Source organism: Populus euphratica, unplaced genomic scaffold (genome assembly GCF_000495115.2).
Source record: "Populus euphratica unplaced genomic scaffold, PopEup_1.0 scaffold697.1, whole genome shotgun sequence".
NCBI lineage: Eukaryota > Viridiplantae > Streptophyta > Magnoliopsida > Malpighiales > Salicaceae > Populus > Populus euphratica.
The window spans coordinates 24,390-44,127 of NW_011500569.1; the positions used below are offsets into that span (position 1 = coordinate 24,390).

Below are 19,738 nucleotides of genomic sequence, written 5' to 3' on the forward strand. Positions count from 1 at the left end.
CTGTATTTAAAATGAATATTTACCACAAATTAAAGGTATCTTGTATTATTAGATATATTATTATAAAACATGCTTTAGTTAAGGAGTTATTGATACTTCAAGTGCAAAATGATGATATAAAACCATGACAAAAATGCACTTTTAAGTACTAATCAAAAAACATCTCTTCTATAATGTTCATGGTTTATTTTGTTCTAGTCATCTCTTTTATAATGTTCATGGTTTATTTTGTTCTAGTAACTTTTTGTCTGCCACTATTAAATTGAAAAAGAGGCACCCTCAATCAACCATTTTTGGACTAGTTTCAACTTCTTTTTCCTAACTCTTTTAAGAAACTCCTAAAGGTTGCTAGGAACCTAGAGACAAGGAAAACTGACAAAAAAGAGAGAAAAAAAATCTCTAACAAAATAAAGAAATGAATCCTCTACATGTTAGTTTTAGAATACCATTAAGGGGAAGGTGGTTTTGTAACCTTTTGCCCATAAAAGGCTATAAAATGGAAGAGAAAAGAATAAAAAAGGGTCAGATGTAAGGAGAAAACACATAAAATAAAAAGAAAAATAGATAATAATCTTTAGATTTTTGGAATAGAAAGGGAGACAATAGGTGCAAAAAAAGAAAGGAAGAGATTCTTGGTCATTTAGAGCTCAAATAGAAATTATGAATCCAATTAGTAATCAGTAAGGAATCAAAAGGTTACCTATTGCTCCCATTTGTTTAGGTAAGTCGTCAACTTTTAATGAGGGGTTGGAGCTCAATGAGCACTTCTCTCCCCCTTTTTATCCTTCTTATAGCTGTTATTTGATAATTTAGTGTTTTTATTTTGATACTTTTAAGATTTGATTTGATATTTGTTATTTTTAGTTATTTTTGTAGTCTTTTTATGTTTGTCTTTCTTGTTATTTAGGTCTGTTTTCTAGGCTATAACTATCATAAATTTATGTATTTTTAGACTAAAATGTGTTTTGAATTAATGCTTTTAACTTGCTAGATTTCTAGATGCTTTTGTTGAAGGGGGTTAAATGACACTATTATATTATTTTTTTTTTCTTGTTTTTATAGTATGTTTAAAGCATGTACTTGCCTTTTGAGTTTTGCTTGAGTCATGTGTAATGATAAAGTGTTTAGTTTGTGATTCTAAATTGCTTAAAATATAGGTTGTTTTATGCTGATATTTTTGAAACTTAGAGGTTTTGTTTATCTAAATTGCATAAAATATAAGTTGTTTTATGTTGATATTTTTGAAACTTAGAGGTTTTGTTTTTGCATGTTTTTGATGATTTGTTGTTTTTATTAGTTCTTTTTAATTTAAGTATGTTTGGTTTTGATAATATGTCTTGTTAGAACTATGAAAACATGTTTTAAAGGTCAAAAAGGGTCACTTTGGGTTTGGCAGTGTTTTCTAGGCAGTTTTGAGTTTATATTCATGCTATGAATATTGTCGTGTGTACATGTTTTAGAGCTCGTTTTGATTCAATTCTATTTTCTACAAGTTCATATATCTTTATTAGTAATTAATCTAGGACTTTTAGGCACCAATATTATCCTTTTGTGGTTTTAATTTTAGGATTTTGATTTTTGAACCAAAACTCATTCTTGATAAAATTATGGCTTTTGAGTGATGATTGAGGCAAACTAACATTTAATTCTTGATCTATGTTGGTTTGCACATAAAAACGTGCCTTTTATTGCTTAACTTGATCTTCTTCATGTTTTGTGTTTTTGGGTGTTTAAAGAACATTCATCATGTTCTTCATTTGATTGTGTGTTTGATTTGTGTTGGTTTAAACCTTTGCTTTCGGTTAGTTTTTCAGTCAAATCTCGTTTTTTTGCTTAATTCATGATTGAACTAATACTTTATGTTAACTCAAATTAGTCAATTTTAGGTGGGCTTTGTTTGGTTGACTCAAATAAGGTTTTTTGGTCTAAGGGGTTGTTTGAAAAACATACCCTAAGACCTACTTTAATAATTTTATGTTTTTAAATAAGAGGGGTTCCACCAAATAGACCCCCAAATAATTTCAAAAAAATCTAAAAAAATTCAAGGACCTCTTTATATTTATTTTTTTAGTCCCTCATATATTTTCAAGCCTTATTATTTAATATTGGGATAGTAAATATATATTGTAAAGCACTGATCCAATATTAAAAATACTTGTTTTTTGTTGAAAACTAAAAAAAAAAATCAAAATTCCTTATAAAATACCCAAACATATTTTTTTTATTTATGTGTATATGGCCAGTCTCTCAAAAAATAGATTATATATCATATTTTCTTATATAAAAACTCATAAAAAATTATTTTTCTTACTTTGAATACATCTTTATTGAATTTAATAACTAATTTATTAAATACATGAGAATTTAGCCTATATTTCAAAAACGCTAAAAAATGATTTTTGTTTTTTTCAATATCTGGCATTACAAACTTATACATAATATCTATTTCTGATTTTAAATAAATGAGTATTATTTGATACGTTCTAAATCTTTTTACCAAAAATTTATTTTGTTTAATAAATAAGATTATAAACTTGTATGTAAGATGGATTTCTGATATTAAATAGAAAGACAATTCTTTTTATTTATATATCTTGACTTCAGACTAACTAAGTTTTAACCTAATACGATAAGGATCTCCTTACTGAAAAGAACTTTTTCTAAACTTAGACAGACCAATGGTTAGAAAACACAATAAGATCTTAGTTTATTTTAGACAAATATCAATGATGTTTATCATAGGTAAGGGGTTTTAAGGGTGATACATCCTTCTCATTCGCAACTTATCACATTATCCAGACTCTCATATACCAATAAGTTTTCTAGTGATCGTAATGTTAGGTGGCAATTCCTATTCCTTTGGTTTTATTAATAAAGGACAAGAATTCCTTATTTTTTTCATCACACCTAATCACGTTAATCCTGCTTTGAAAGGACGATCATTGTGATGTTGTATATGTGTTCATATTTTTTTTTTAATGTTTGATGATATTTTTAAATCTTTTTAGCATTATTTTATGTTTTAACATTCATGTGGATTGATAAATGAAAATGTTATTTTCTTTGCTTAATGTTTCTTTGAATTAGTTGTTAATATTTGTTGAATGTTTAAAATAGTGTTTGAATGTTGTTGTTGCTGCAGAAGTGCATGTTTTTTGGAATCTGCCAAATATAGTAACAGGTATTTTATGAATATTTTTGGGTTGTTAGTTCATCTCCTAGGTTCCCGGATTCGGTTTTTGTCCTAAAAAGTTAGTTTTGGATTGAAGTTTGATATTTTATTGGCTATTAATGGAGCTACTGATTGGTACTTAAAAGTGTATTTTTATCAAGGTTTTATATCATCATATTGCACTTAAAGTATCATTAAATTCCCTAACTTAAGCATGTTTTACAATAACAAGTCTGATAATATAAGATAACTTTAATTTATGGTAAATGTTTATTTTAAATGCAGGCATATCTCATAATTCAAAGGATTGATTAATGTGATTAACTATTGAAAGTGAAAAGACAAAGAAAGAACTAAGCTTAGAGAAGATATGCTGGTTTAGTCCAAACTAAAACACTATTTAGTCATTTGATCATATTTGGAGCTGTAAAAGTTAGATTTGGGTATGCTCTATATGGATGGAAAGTTAAGACATGAGTTTAAAACTTTCATGCAGAGTCCAAGATTTAAAAAGAGCGTTTTCAAGTTCAAATTTTAGCAACAACGGAGAAGTCAAAATTTATCTTTCAGCCCAGACATTGTTCAGTGTTTAGCCCATATCTTGAGTTTTAGAAGTTCAAATGACTTTTTTTTTTGTTGGAAAGCTAAGACAATTGTCTAGAACTTTCATGTAGATAGTTTGTTCAAATTTTAATATTAGGAATGACGTTTTGTTCAGATAAGAAGATAAAGATTGTCACCAAGTCAAGATATGGCCACCCACTCAACAATTAGTCAACAAATCAATAGTTTTAAATTTTAGCCTATAAAAGGAGGTATTTGTCATGCATTTAGGCATCTTGATTTTCAGATCAAGATCATATTCTTGCTCTCTTTCTTTATATTTTTGTAATACTTGAGTTTTGCTTTCATTAATAACTTGCTAATAACATGTCTTATCATTGTTATCTTATTAATTCTTAATACCTTACTTGCTACATAGTTAATCTAGATTTGTATTGTATAACATTTGGTATAACAAATGCTTGACACTTTCATAGCCAACCGTATGGTATAACCTATACCTGTGTTATGAAAGGAATTTGATTTGTTATTAACATAAATTAGCATCATGAATTCCTGATAATACTCAAAATTTTGGTGTTACTTAAATAATATAATTAATATGATCATGTTAATAATTTATAATGAGCTATTAATGATAAATCATTCGATTGAAACCTCCTTCATATGTGGTTTCTAGTTGAGTAACAAAAAAAATATATATTACACTTATTTAAAATACCATTAGTGGATCCTCTAACTTTAACATTTATTTTTATCATTATTTAGTTCTCATATTAATCTTACATCTCAAAGTTCTTTTTAACTTATTATTATTATTATTATTATTATATAGTTAACCTCGTTGTGGTTTAATCCTGGTCTTGCTGGATTATTTATTACTTAATCGTGGTCTTGCTGGGTTATTTATTACTTCGACACTCTTGCATCTGGAAGAAGACATCAATCTTTTGGTCGTGTCAGCTGCAGTTTTGAAAGTTAAAATCCTAAGGATGTTTTCAATTATTTGATGTTATTTTTTGTTATGTTTTTATTCAAACATGTTTCTTGTGAACAATGTGGTTTATATGGAAGTTTGGAGACCTAAAAGTTCAATTTATAGGTTTGGCATTAAACCTTTTCTAAAGAACATTGTCTTGAATACTAGATTTAGGTTTTCTTTTAAGTTTATTTTGGTCTTTGCATGTTCGTACATCATCATTAGTGAATAATTTATGTTGTTCTTGCATCAATAACATGTTTTTAAGTGTTTTAATCTTAAGGTTTAGTTTCAAACAAAAACCCTCATTCAATAAAATCATGTTTGATTTAATAATAATCAAAGCAAATGAATCCTCGATTCTTGATCTATGCTTGATTACAAACAAAACCTTGCATTTTATTGCTTGGAATTTGGTTTGGTTTGATATTTATATTATTGGGTTTGGATTTGAATGTCCATCATTGTTCCTTATGTTCTCTATTTTTCTCTATGTTTGATCTATTTTGGTAAGAAATTCTTATAATTTTTTTTAGTTTTGATTTTATTTTGGTTTAGTGTTTGGTTAAATTTTGGTTTTTGATTTAGCCCATGGTTGAATCAATGTTTTTGGGTCTACCCGGTTAGGTCAAAAGCAGGTCACTTAGTAAAGGTTTGTTTGGTTTGTTAAAATTTTTGTGAAGAGTTTTGGCCTAAAGGATTGTTTGTCAAACATACACTTAGACTTATTTTGACTGCTTTATTTTTTTAATAAAAATAGGTTTTGCGAAATAGACCCCAAAAGAATTTCAAAAAAATTTAAGACTAATCTAAAATTATTTATGGGTCGATTACACCTCTTTTAAAAATTTTTATTTAATATTAGGACTATATATTTACATTATAAGAAGTGAATCTAATATTAAAATATTTATTTTCAATCAAATTTTCAAAAAAAACATCAAAAAATAAAAAAATTCTGATTTAAAAAATATAAATTTATGTTATGGACTTAATACATGTATGCATAAAAATATTAAATTGATTGTATATTCATTCATAAGTTGATGAAAATGAGTCTGGTTAGAAAAGATACACTTTTTTAATCCTTTGGAAAAGTGACAAACCTTTGGATTTAATATTCTTGCAATTTAGCTAAACATGAGAGAAGATTCTTGGACATAAAATGAGATCAAGAAGATTTGGTTTGCAATCTTTAAATCAATGGATATTTGTTTTAACTATGTTTGATGTGCTTTTATTTCCATTTAAATTATGAATTTGTTATTTGGTTATTTAATATCATGGGTCTATTTGCTATTTGGTGTCTTATTTTTTTTTTATGTTCCAAAGAAGGAGAAAAATGTAGTGGTTGGATATTTAATATTTATTATTTTGGAGAGAAAAATGTGGTGTTTATAGTTTAATGTGGATTGTGACATGCATGAATTTTAGTTCTTAAGTTATTATAGTAGGTTATGATTTTAATGATGGCAAGTGAATAATATTTTATGATGATACACTTAAAAATGCTATATCTTTGTTATACCTTAAACATTCAAGTTGATACGAGGAGCTTATAATATTAAAAAATATATATTGCTTTTGATTGGGAGAGTATAATATTAAATATTTTTTTTATTTTTTTTATTGCATGAATTGTTTGTGATGAAAGGGGTATAATATTAAATATCATATTTACATTTTTATTGTATGAATTGTTTGTCATTATAAAAAGAAGAAGAAGAGGGATTGGTAATCTAAAGGTCTTTAACATCGATGGGGTTTGGTAATCTAAAGGTCTTTAACATCGATGGATTAATTAGATAATATATATATATATATATATATATATATATCTCAAAGTTTTATTGTTATAAGAAATTTTTACTTTAATTTGAAGCAATAGATGTAAATATGACTTAAAAATGCTTAAGTTTGTATTAATATAATCAAGTTTTTATAAAATTTAATTTGAAATCACAAAAATAAAATTGTTACCATCAATGTCTTTTTATTTCAAAAACCTATACATGGTAAAAAATATCTTATAATAAATTATTTTATAAAAAATTTTGGTATTACAACTCAATTTTGAACTTTATCACATGTATTCTTGTACTTTTAATCACCCAAAAAGTTTTTATTTAGTTTTAGCTAAAACTCCTCATCATATGGGTTCTTGTATTTTTTTAACCAATTTTAGCTAAAGGTGTAAACTTATAATTTTTTATAAGTTGTACTTACCTTTTTGTACAAGAGTTAACTTGTGTGAAGTAGTTAACTTTTTTTTTTTTTTGTATATATAGCAAAACTCTTACAACAAATCATTCTTTTTAAAAAATGGTGATATGGCATTCCTAATAAGAGGAAAAACACCAAAAAAAATTAAAATATTTGATAGCTGTATGTGATTTCTCTATTTATAAAATTCCACTATTTCACTTCATGTGAAATAACACACAAGCTTATATTTTTACAACATTTGGTGCTTATAAATTCTCTTATCTAAAAAATTCTATTATTTTTATAATCTTTATAGAGTTTTAATTTTTTTTTACATCAAATCAATACTTTTCTAAATATTTGAGCTGAAATGTTTGATCTTGATTCTTAAAAAAGATTGAGTAAATAATCTTGATCATATAAAAATATTAGCTTATCAATTTCATTTATTAAGAAGACGGTGAGTTGATAATGAATACTTGAATGAAAATTCAAGGAATGGGATATAAGATTTTTTGAACTACTATTTTATGTTTGGGAACCATGGTTATGCCGGGTTGAAATTGTATGGAAAAGAAAAGAAATTCAAATTATTAGAGTAATTTCTAACAATTTGACATATTAAAGAGAGATTTTATCTATATTGGGGAAAGAAAATCTCTCAATTATCTTTATTTGACAAGAAGAGCCAACCCTCTCAGTTAAAAATTGAGAGAATATATATGTAGTACTAACATATACAAAAACTATAGTTATAAGTAAAAAGAGACTCGTCTTCAAACAAAAAAACTTCCATCAATATTACTCACTATTAAAGGATTCTTGAAAAGTAAAATATTGTTTTGACTCATTTATTCAAAATAAATCACTAGTTATTTTTAGGTTAACATGTAAAACAATTTTGTTTTGATCTTGATGAACTTTATAGAAACTTTAAAGGTATAGCTAATCAATTACAGGCTTTTATTTATAAATATTTGTTATTCTTTACTCTTTTCTCAAATTTGTCTTAGCTATAAGTGTTTTTTCCTTTTGAATTTTCTCATTGTCCTATTTTTCCATCTCTTATGGTTTATAACACCTTTTTTTTCTTTAAAGATTAAATAAAAAAATCTTCATAAAGATGTAAAACAGCTCATTAAAATGTTTTTGATTATTCATCTATTCCTTACTGAATTCAGCTATGATTGTCTCAATTTGATAGTTTCATTGTGTATTTGCATAAAAATTGTTATGATAAGTGAAAGTTAAAATCATTTGGTGTTGTGTGTTAATTACTTGTATATAATCATTATAAATAGAAAATATATGTTGGCTAGCATTCATTGCAAATTTTAGGAGCTTGGTTTCATTGTACAAAGAATTTATCATATTCTTTTGTATTTCACATATATTTTTGTACTCCAAAACTAATACAAATATGCTTATTTGTACTTTTTTTTGTGTGGGAATAAACTATGTGTTTGTTCTTTTACATCCTACTATTTTCTCATTAACAAATATATTAAAAGAACTGGGGTGACTATCACTATTCATCCTAGTTCTTTCATTTAATTATTATGCCTTAATGCATGTTTATAATTAAATCTTGTGTGATCTAATTTCTTCAAGTATTATTGGTTAATTTTGAAAAAACAAAAAAAAAAGTTAAAAGTGAGAGAACTAAAACATTAAATACTAGAAAATTGCATGGTCAATCTAAAATTCATGAAAAATTGCTTTTCAATCCATTGAATTTCCTTTTTCCTCCATTTTAGTCCCTTTATTTTTTGTAATTTTTTTATTCAAAAATTTATTTTGTTTATTTTTCAATCTTTGGATTTAAAAGATGAAAGAAAAACTTACTAAAAAATAATGGAGAAAAAAGGTTATTGGTTAGCTCCATTTCAACCATAAAAAAAATGATTTTTGTGTCAATTGATTTCTCTTCTTAATAGAAATTCAATTAAGGTCTAAAAATGCTAGTAAAAGTAGATCAGTGTTCATTTAACTTTTTATAATTTAATTAATTTTTTATTTTTAAGAATAATTTTGTGGTGGTTTGGGGCTTGTAAGTATTTTTTTTCCAAAACTTATATTATGTTTTAAATATATATTGAGGTAAAAATAAGCAAGCAATTTGGATTTACAGAGCGAAGAACTAGGACCCCAATTTGTTTTATCATTAGAGCTGACCAAAAACAACCAGTTAGGATAGACTAGCTACCACTATAGACGACTTATTGCTTTGTTGGGAAAAAAAAAAGAGACCAAGAGTGTCTACTTCCGTTGGACAAATAAAACACAAAGAGGTGTGGTCTGATGTTTTTTTTTTATTAAAATTGTATGACATCTTTTTCTTATTTTTGTTTTTATTTTCATTTTTATTTTTATATCACTTTCCATTATTTTTTTATTTAAATATTGATTTATACCATCTCTCTTATTTTTTAAACAAATTGAATTACTATGTTATTTAAACAGTTATTGATCTCTTTATATATATTTTTAGTTGCATGATACTTCAAATAGATTACTTTGATTTGTCTTGAATTTTTTCTCTTATATTTTATATTAATTAGTTGTATTTATATGGATTTATTATAGTAAATTAGATCATCTTTTATTAGCAACAACAATTAATCGCTAATATAAAATGAATGATAAAATTTAAAATAAAAAGGATAGCTAGTGTGAAACATTTGCATGTGCATCTATTTTTTATTTATATTATGAAAATTAGCTTAATGCTTTAATATCTAATTAGTATTAACAACATCTTCTTGATTTATGAGTTTATATATTTTTTTAATTTATTCTATAAAGTATAAACAATAACATTTTTGTTTCTCTATTAAAAAAATCTTGATACATTAAAACATATCTATAATGTTTTTTTTTCTTTTTACATTTTAATATTATTATCAATAAGTTTTATTCAATGAGAGAATTTCCTTTGAGATGTTTTAGACCTTTATTTTGGCAAATAAGATAGATTGGGGTTGAGAGATATTTTTTTTTGGTTTGATTTTATGTTTTTGAATCAATTTCAAAGTTTTTTGAATTAAGAAATTAATTTATTGACATTATAAAAATATTTATTAGATTTTTTTAGTAAAAAAATAGATTGAAAATAGATATTTAGCTCCAAAAAAACTCCGACTTAATTCATTGACCATCATTTTGAGGTAAACAATTAAGCAAGCACACCACAAGTTATCTACTTTTATTTTTTATTTATTAAAAAAGGGTGGATTTCATGATTACATTAAAAAAAATCCATAAATTTCTAATGTATTATCCATATATTTTTTAAAAAATATCCGTGGAATAATAATGAAAGCATGATTTTTTTTTAATTTGCTTTTATGATTCTAATAATTTTTTACTTCAACAAATTAATATTTTGTTTCTTTTTTAGTTATAATGGTCTCACGGAAGAAATTTCATCAATATGATAAAGACGTTTTAAGTATAGAGATGTCATTTTTTATTCTTATTTTATTTTTTCTGAGTTTTTTTGAATATTTATTCTAATTGCAATGAAGTACATTGCTCAAAAAAGCTATATTTTTTAGCTGGGAAAAATATATTAATATAAAAAACAAGGACAATACTAGCAAATTGTCTTATTTCAATATAATTTAAATTATTAATTTTTTATAAAAAAAATATTGACATATAATTAGAAAAGAGAGAGAGTAAACAGAGAGTACCTCTCCATCAAATCTTAATTTTCATATATTTCTCAACTTTTGAGAGAGAGTACCTCTCCATGATACAGATTTGATATCTTAATTTTCATATATTTCTCAACTTTTTAATTTTATTTTTTATTTATAGTTTTTAATATTTATTTACATATATAATTCTTAATTTATTTGATTAAAAGATTTCTTCAAGTTAAAGATACGAGTTGACAGTGCTTGCTCTTTATGTTTTTGTTTTTGACCCACAACATAGAACAATTAAGTTGGATGTCCACCAGCGTACGGTGGTGGAGGAGACCGAGACCACCATCCAAGCCAGCAGCTAACCATTCGGCCTCTAAATACTTGTGTCCTGGCCACCACGTGACCACGTCCACATCAATGCAATGTCAAGTTTCCAAATAGAGGGGGTTTTACAAGCCAAAACTCGTGGCTACTTTATTTAGAACAATCTTTTTCATTTATTACTTATCAGCATGATTGGAAACCAACTTTTCCGGTGACATTAATCTCCACCGTGGTATTTGTTAATTTTGCTGGAAGCAACAAGCCAAGAAATATGCTGTGATTGCTAGCTATATAAATCTAAATCTTCGAACCACTATCATGGTGTAGTAGCTCCTAAGACAGACATCAATCCCTCTACCAGTGGCGGAGCCATAATGAAAATTAAGAGGGGCGATTCTTTTATTTTTTTTAAATATTTTTTATAATAAAATTTTAACGTAATAATTTAACAAGCTTTTTTTATTTTTTAAAGTTATTGTTCATACAATAAAATTTTAATGTAATAATTTAACAAGCTTTTTTTTTTATTTTTTAAAGTTATTGTTCATATCTCTCTCTTTTCTTCTATAATTTTTTTTTAAATTCTAAATTATTAATTAATTAAGTAATCTTTTATACTTTATATTTAATATTTTAGATAAGTTTCTTTTATTTTTTTTATTTCTTTCATTGTTTAATTTTAGTTTTATTTCTTAATAATATGATAATTTATAGATTTGCTAAATTAATATGTTTATGTATAATATTATATGCATATGAATATGAATTGAAATGAGTTTTGATGAATTAATATGTATTTTGTTATATTTTTCATATGAAAAATGATGGTAATCAATGTATTAGTAATTAAAAATGAAGTACTGAATAACTAAAAAAATTAGAGATATAATAAAAAAAATTAAAAAACATGTTAATATTTATATTTAACCCACTTGTGTAAAACAACAAATTAACAAATAATTGTTACTAATAATTTCACTGGTCTTTAAAAGATTTAAAAATAGATGAACGAAAGTTTCATTATATATATTAAAAAAATATATCTTTAATGAAATTAATAATGAAGTCATTATTAAGTAATTTTAAAATATGAAAAATCTATAAAAATAATTATAATGTAAGTTTTTTTTATTTTAAAAATATTCTTAAATTAATTTTGTTTGACATAAGTTGGTACATGTATTTCAAATTAATTTCTCTATATATAATACATGTTTATATAATATATAATATTAAATATTTATAATTTATTCTCTCATTTAAAATTTTCTAGCTATCCCACCGCGCTAAACTACATGTAAGATGCCGACATTGTCCCTCTTCCTGTCCTGATCTCACATGCCACTATAACATTCTCTAGACATCCTCTGCAAAGAATATCAGAAGCAACCAAGTGGTAAGTGAATGTTTCATGCTATATGTTCGCAAGAATATTTAAGATCAATTTCTGAGAAAAATAATGTAACAGGAGCTCAACGAGAAGGCAGCTGGAAAACGATGCATGCAGAACTGGTAACCCTATTGATGATTGTTGGAGATGCGACCCTGGCTGGGAAACCAACAGGAAGGTGCTAGCTGATTGCGCAATTGGGTTTGGACGCAATGCTGTGGGGGGTTGAGATGGTAACCTCTATGTAGTAACAAATTCTGACAATGATGACCCTGTAAACCCAATTCCAGGCACACTCCGCTATGGTGTCATCCAAGAAGAGCCTCTGTGGATCATCTTTGATCAGGACATGGTCATCAACTTGAAGGAAGAACTTAATATGAATTCACACAAAACAAATTGATGGCCGGGGGCATAACATCCAGATTGCGGATGGTCCTTGCATAACCATTCAAAATGTCAGTAACATTATCACACGTAACATCTACATGCATGGCTGTGTACCAGGAGGAAATGCCATTGTAAGAGACTCCACAAAGCATTACGGTTTGAGAGGTAATTCAGATGGGAATGGGATATCGATATTTGCGGCTAGGGATGTGTGGATTGATCATTGTACACTAGCTAATTGCCATGATGGACTGATAGATGCTGTATTTGGCTCAACATCTATAACAATCTCAAACAACTACATGTTCAATCATAATGAGGTTATGCTTATGGGTCATAGTGATGATTTTCTTGATGACAAGAATATGCAAGTCACAATTGCCTTCAATTTTTTTTAGATGAAAATCTGGTTCAAAGAATGCCTAGGTAACTTAAGTTATTATTAACTTTACAACAAAACTACATGAGCAACTGCAAATATTAATGGCGCTCCTTTTTCTTCTCTGGATTCCTGGAGTTATCAGTAAATTGCTCTCTAAATGTATCTTAACAGGCATGGTTACTTTCACATTGTGAATAATATATATACTGGTTGGGAGAAGTACACAATTGGTGGAAGCGCCAATCCAACAATCAACAGCCAAGGGAATGTTTTTATGGCATTAGACAACAGTGACACTAAGGAGGCAAGTTTCTCTATCTTAAAGTGAATAGGCTTTACTTAAACAAAATGAAGGGCGTCTTTACCTACTGATAATTAATCACTTGACAGCTATCTCGTTTACCTGAGAGCTTACTTTTTAATCCCTCCAAGGGAAAGGGGAACAGTTCATTCTTCACAAATGAAGCAGTAACTGAAGTAGAATTTTAAATGAAAAAAAGGCTAGTGTCAAATCATTGACACTTCAACTGTCCCAGTTAAATATAGTTGTTCAACTTACCAGGTTACGTCCAGTTAGGGAACTTCTCAACTTACCCTTTTGTTCCTAAAAGTTCACTTCACATTCAGGTGACTAGGCATGAAAGCTTGAATGAATTTGCGGAGTGGAAGAGCTGGAACCGGAGATCAGATGGAGACATGATGCTCAACGGTGCTTTCTTCACGCCTTCTGGCCAGAAAAGTCCTGCAAGCTACATAAAAGCATCAAGCATGGTAGCAAGACCAGCTTCATATTTAACAAACATGTCCCCGCAGGCTGGAGCTCTTAATTGCCAGAAGGGTTACCAATGTTGAACGCAGGACACCTAACTTTATGCTTCTGTCTGTTTAATTTTCCTCTTATTTAATTAATTAGCCAAGGCTCAATAAATTTTCCAATGCTTTAAACCCTACCATCACGGTAGAATTAACGAAAGCTTCGTAAAACAATATGAATTGGTCTCAAAGAAGCACTCAATTACAATGCAGTCATAAATCAGTAAGGATTAGTAATTAGCTGAAGCTTGGAACAATCCCATGTATCAAGGGATACAACACTCAATTGCGTTTTGCTCCCGGTACCTCTAATCATTAGCTTTACTCGATAAAACCACTCCGAGCTCCAGTTATCCTAAGGGAAACTTTAGAGGAAACCAGCTACTAGATAGTTCGATTAGTCTTTCGCCCCTATACCCAAATCAGACAAACGATTTACACGTCAGTATTTCTGCGGGCCTTCACCAGAGTTTCCTCTGGCTTCGCCCCGCTCAGGCACAGTTCACCATCTTTCGGGTCCCGACAAGCATGCTCTTACTCGAACCCTTCTCAGAAGATCAAGGTTGGTCGGCAGTGCAACCCTCGAGGGGATCCCGCCAGTCAGCTTCCTTGCGTCTTACGGGTTTACTTGCCCATTGACTCGCACACATGTCATACTCCTTGGTCCGTGTTTCAAGATGGGACAAATAAGGAGCCCACAGGCCAATGCTCGGAGCGCGCATGTACTGGGGTACGCCGTGACGACATGTGCTGCAGTCCACGATCGCAGCGACAACATCTCCGCGGGTGTTTCAAGGGCCTAGGCTTGGGCCTCCACCGTGATCCGCATCGGTCCACACCCGAAGCCAATAGGCGGTCCGACCGTAACCATTCCACATCCGACCGGGGCACATCGTTAGCCCCCATCCACTTCCCTCCCGACAATTTCAAGCACCTTTTGACTCTCTTTTCAAAGTCCTTTTCATTTTTCTCTCACGGTACTTGTTTGCTATCGGTCTCTCGCTCGTATTTAGCCTTGGATGGAATTTATCGCCTGATTGGGGCTGCATTCCCAAACAACCCGACTCGCAGACAACGCCTCGTGATGCGGCAGGGTCCAGCCATGACGGGGCTCTCACCCTCTCCAGTGCCCCTTTCCAGGGGACTTGGGCTTGGTCCGCCGCTGAGCACATTTCTCCATACTACAATTTGGACACCGCGGGTGCCAGATTCTTAAGCTGGGCATTTCCCGGTTCGCTCATCGTTCATAGAGGAATCCTTGTAAGTTTCTTTTCCTCCATTTATTGATATGTTTAAACTTAGCGGGTAGTTTTGCTTGACCTAGGGTTACAGCGAGGGCATCCTAGAAGGTCGATGCCCGAGGGTCTAAAAGATCCCGGGGGCGACAGGCACGCGCATGACAATGTCCAAAGGTCTCTCAACCACCGCTTGTTGTGGTGACCGTCATTGAGGACTCAATTTTAGGCCAGCCGCGAGCGGGAGCGCCGGGAGACTAATATCCGCCCCCACCCTTGTGAGCCGAAGGGAGTGGGGGCGACAATGCGTGACACCTAGGCAGACGTGCCCTCGACCAAGAGGCCTCAAGTGCAACTTGTGTTCAAAGACTTGATAGTTCATAGGATTCTGCAATTCACACCAAGTATCGTATTTCGCTAAGTTCTTCATCGATATGAGAGCCGAGATATCCGTTGCCGAGAGTCATTTAGATTATCACCAGCAGAAGGCGCGCCCTCAGCGCCTTGAGAGGTGTAGGATAAGTGGGAGCTTTGGCAGGGTGCTACCCTTCTTTTTGGACCTAAGGCCGCTTCGACGACTGATCCTGGTAGAAGACATTGTCAGGTGGGGAGTTTGAATGGGGTGGCACATTTGTTAAAAGATAACACAAGTGTCCTAAAATGAGCTCAACGAGAACAGAAATCTCATGTGGAATAAAAAGATAAAAGCTCATTTGATTCTAATTTCAAGTACGAATACGAACCGTGAAAGCGTGGTCTATCGATCTATTAGACCTTCAAAATTTGAAGCTAGAGGTGTCAGAAACGTTACCACAGGGATAACTAGCTTGTGGCAGCCAAACATTCATAGCGACACTATTCTTGACAATTTAGTAAAAAGTTCTTATTAGACTGGGTTTAAAAATAATTTAAGAATCTGTGAACAACTTTGTAACAAAGAGAACACAATTCTTCCAGTTTCCAACTCAAAATCTTATCATTCAGTCTGAAACATGAAATTGACCTTTCAGCTTCTGCTTGTGATGGTAACAGTTGTAAGTATTTGCCTCAATCCTATCTGCAACAAAATACAGCTATATGAATAGAGGAAAGGAAAGGGGAGGGAATAGGGGTGGCATACTAAAAATGAACATTTATTTTTCTAGATAAAAATTGTCAAGAAAAATAATAACATACAATTGATTAAGAGATATCTTGCTCCTCTGATAGAGTATGAACTAAAAGGAACATGTCTCTCAGCTCTCACCCTCTTCCAAAACAAATGATGGGTGAATCTTAGTTATAAAATAAATCACAATAATAGAACAACAGAGAAAAACAAGAACATGCATCATTGGCAAAGACAAAAAAAATAAGGGCCATATCCGTTTTAGTAAATATGATTTTGGAATTCAAGATGCAATTCTAAAAAACCCTAAAAATTATGGCAAGAGTTTACTCTTCTGAACTTTGTTGCAATATGCAGCAAGATTGCAAAAACATAAAGATCTTGGTGAGACTCTGAGATTGTTACTTTTTTCAAACATATCAAGAAACACATCAGCGAAAGTAGCATAACAAAGATATAATCCTGGTGAAATTCTTGTGCAAACTATTTTGAGCTCTGAAAATGCCATCACAACAGATAATCGATATCCTAATAGAGAAAATATTTGCTGTGAATCCATCCGTCCATGAAACTAAATGTGTAACTTGAAGACATTATAAGTTGATTACATAGATGTCTGGTTAGAATAAACAAAGGCAAACAAACAGTGGATTTGGTTGGTGCCTGAAATAAGTAAGATTTTACCTCGTCAAACAGGTCACCAACATTTCTTTTTCTGAACAAACTATCTTTCCTTGCTTTTTTATTATCTATCGATTGTCATCCATTTCTCATCCCTCTCTCTCTCACAGAGACGAGTGTCTTGATTTAGAAGAAATGAATTTCTCTGGCTTTCTCTCTTCTCTTTTAAGGTTTGATTTATTAGCTTCTTCCAGATTTTTATGGATAAAATAAAAAGCAAACCTCAAGAAAGTCCCCTTCAATCTTTAAGACAGGTATCAATTAGATCTTTAAGCTATTTTTCATCCCAATTAAATCTTAACTAATTAATGAATTCTACAAAAGATCCTTTCTTTTGCTTTTAATCAATAAAACTCTTGAATACTTGCTTTAAACTCACATTATTTTTTATTTTTCATACAAAAACCAATGAATTTGATGATTCCCACCATAATTGATCAATTTGACGTTAAATTGAGATACATCATGGTTGAGTAGGAAGTATAAACTAGACAAGATTTTGGGTAGAGCCCTGAAACACTCTAAAAAAAATTTAAATTAATACACTTATTATTTATAAAATGAAATATTCCTTATATGTTAAATTCTAGTGTAGAATATTATACTATTATGGGCAAAGTTAAATCTAATGTGGGCAAGATAGAGATAAGTCAATTATAAATATATCACAAAAAAAAATCTTGACCATTTTACATGTTCTTCACTATTAGAAGTATTTAAAATTGGTATGAAATTTTAGACTATTATAGTAAGTATTAAAGCTAATAATTTATGATTAAGTGAACTTATAAGAATAAAAAAGGTAAAGGTAACCAATGAACAATATGTATTATAATATCTAATGGTAAGTATTAGAAGTAAAGCTTATACTAATCTACTGCCACATGATGGTAAAGAGCTAATTCAAAATGATAGAAGTGATTAAATAAAAGATATGATAAGAGACACTATTTCTCATCAACCAATTACACCTTTATTATTGATATAGAGAGATGCCCTCATTAGTTTTCCACAATGCTAAACAATTTTTAAAAAGACCCTTGTCTATGTTACAACTAGTACCACATGTGTTCTAGTTGGCGCTGCATACTTTGAATATATGATGGGAATGATGATGGCAAGTATTACAAAAACCATAAACAATATAAGTAGAGAAAACACCCCTATTTTATTTACTATGTGAAAATGTATGAGAGATGAGGTGTGCTTTCTTTAATGGAGTTAAGGATGCAGAGATAGTTAGACACTAGCTAAGAAATGGGTTGTATCAAGAGATCATGAAGGGGTTAGTTAATCTCTAACTAACTAAAATCTAGGAATTAATGGAGGTAACTCAATCTTTCGAAGCAATGCTAAATAATCAAAGTCAAGGCTTGCAAAAATAGGACCTTTATCAATTTAGATGGAGAAAAGGACTTGGATCATATCATAATAGTAAACTAACTCTCTTAAAAAGAGGAGGATGTGATAAATAAGCAGTTGTTAATTGTATAGAGATAATGGGTAGAATAACAACTAGTTTTACAAAGGTAAGAGCTATTTTGTTCTAAAATAAGCCTATAATAGGCCATCCTAACCTGTCAAAATGGGATTATCTAAAGGACAATCTCATCCTAGAGTGAGACAAGTTGGTGGTTCTTTTGGAACACTAATGTATAGGCATTCTATATATCCATGTTGTGAATGTTGTAATAAGAAGCACTATGATGATTGTGTAATGGCAGGAAATAAGTGTTATTTATGTAGGTAAGAGGATCACTAGTGGAAGAGTTATAAATACTTGGATAATGGATGTTATTTATATGGTGACCTAAGGTACTTTAAAAAGAGTTGCCCCTATCAGAACCTAAATAGGTCTTATAGGTATAAACCTCAAGTGGAGAGTTAGGAGTAGTCAATGATAGTGAATTGACCATGTAGGGGTTCAGGAAGACATACTCAATTTGGAGCAAACTTTAGTGGGGGCCGGTCATATGTGTCTTATGAGAAGGTTTAGGAGAGGTCCTTCAACATTATTCAGTGGGATGCTAGGACTTTTCCAAATATGGTTATAGGTATAATACTATATTTATATTATTGTATTAAATAAATAAGTTGCACACTAAATTATGAATGTATAAGCAAGCATAAAGGCATGTATATGTGTATGTAATTGAAACTTCATTGTTTTATGTTTTGAGATCAAAGGTTAGGAACAAATAAAAAAATATAATGTTTGTATTGAATGATAGGTAAGATGATGTTAACTTCATAAGAGTGTATGCTTTGTTTAATCTAGAGCCACTTATTCTTTTGTATCTTATGATTTTGTGAATAAATTAAACATGCTAAAAATTAGTTTAAGGAGAGGATTATTTTTTAGTACTCCTGACATGACCAAAAAATTGATGTCTTCTTCCAAGTGCAGGAGTGTCGAAGTAATAAATAACCCGACAAGACCGGGGTCGAACCACAAGGAGGTTAATTGTATAAATTATAAATGACAATAATACAACAATAATAACAATAATAATAACAATAACAACAACAACAACAACAACAATAATAGTAGTAGTAGTAGTAGTAGTAGTAGTAGTAGTAGTAAAGAAAAAAAAAAAAGAAGGAGAAGAAGATGATGAGAACTTTAAGATGAAATATTAATGTAAGGATTAAACAATGATAATAACAAATGTCAAGGTTAGAGGATTCACTAATGATATGTTAATTAGTATTTAAAAGTGTATTTTTATCAAGGTTTTATTTCATCATTTTGCACTCGAAGTATCCATAACTCCTTAACTAAAGCATGCTTTATAATAACTTATTTAATAATATAAGATACCTTTAATTTGTGGTAAATGTT

General features: G+C 29.8%; 1 long non-coding RNA gene and 1 pseudogene across 1 annotated transcript; one reads left to right on the forward strand and one right to left on the reverse strand.

Annotated features, from left to right (window-relative positions):
• LOC105115436 (pectate lyase-like) overlaps window positions 1–14,007 on the forward strand; it is a 22,541-nt pseudogene extending 8,534 nt beyond the window's left edge.
• Window positions 14,008–14,052: 45 nt separating this feature from the next.
• Window positions 14,053–17,262, reverse strand: LOC105115433 (uncharacterized). Its single transcript, XR_840342.1, has 4 exons — window positions 16,900–17,262; window positions 15,962–16,164; window positions 14,530–14,531; window positions 14,053–14,153 (listed from the first exon to the last, which is right to left on the reverse strand). It is a non-coding gene; the product is annotated as an uncharacterized LOC105115433 (long non-coding RNA).
• Between the last annotated feature and the right edge of the window lie 2,476 nt (window positions 17,263–19,738).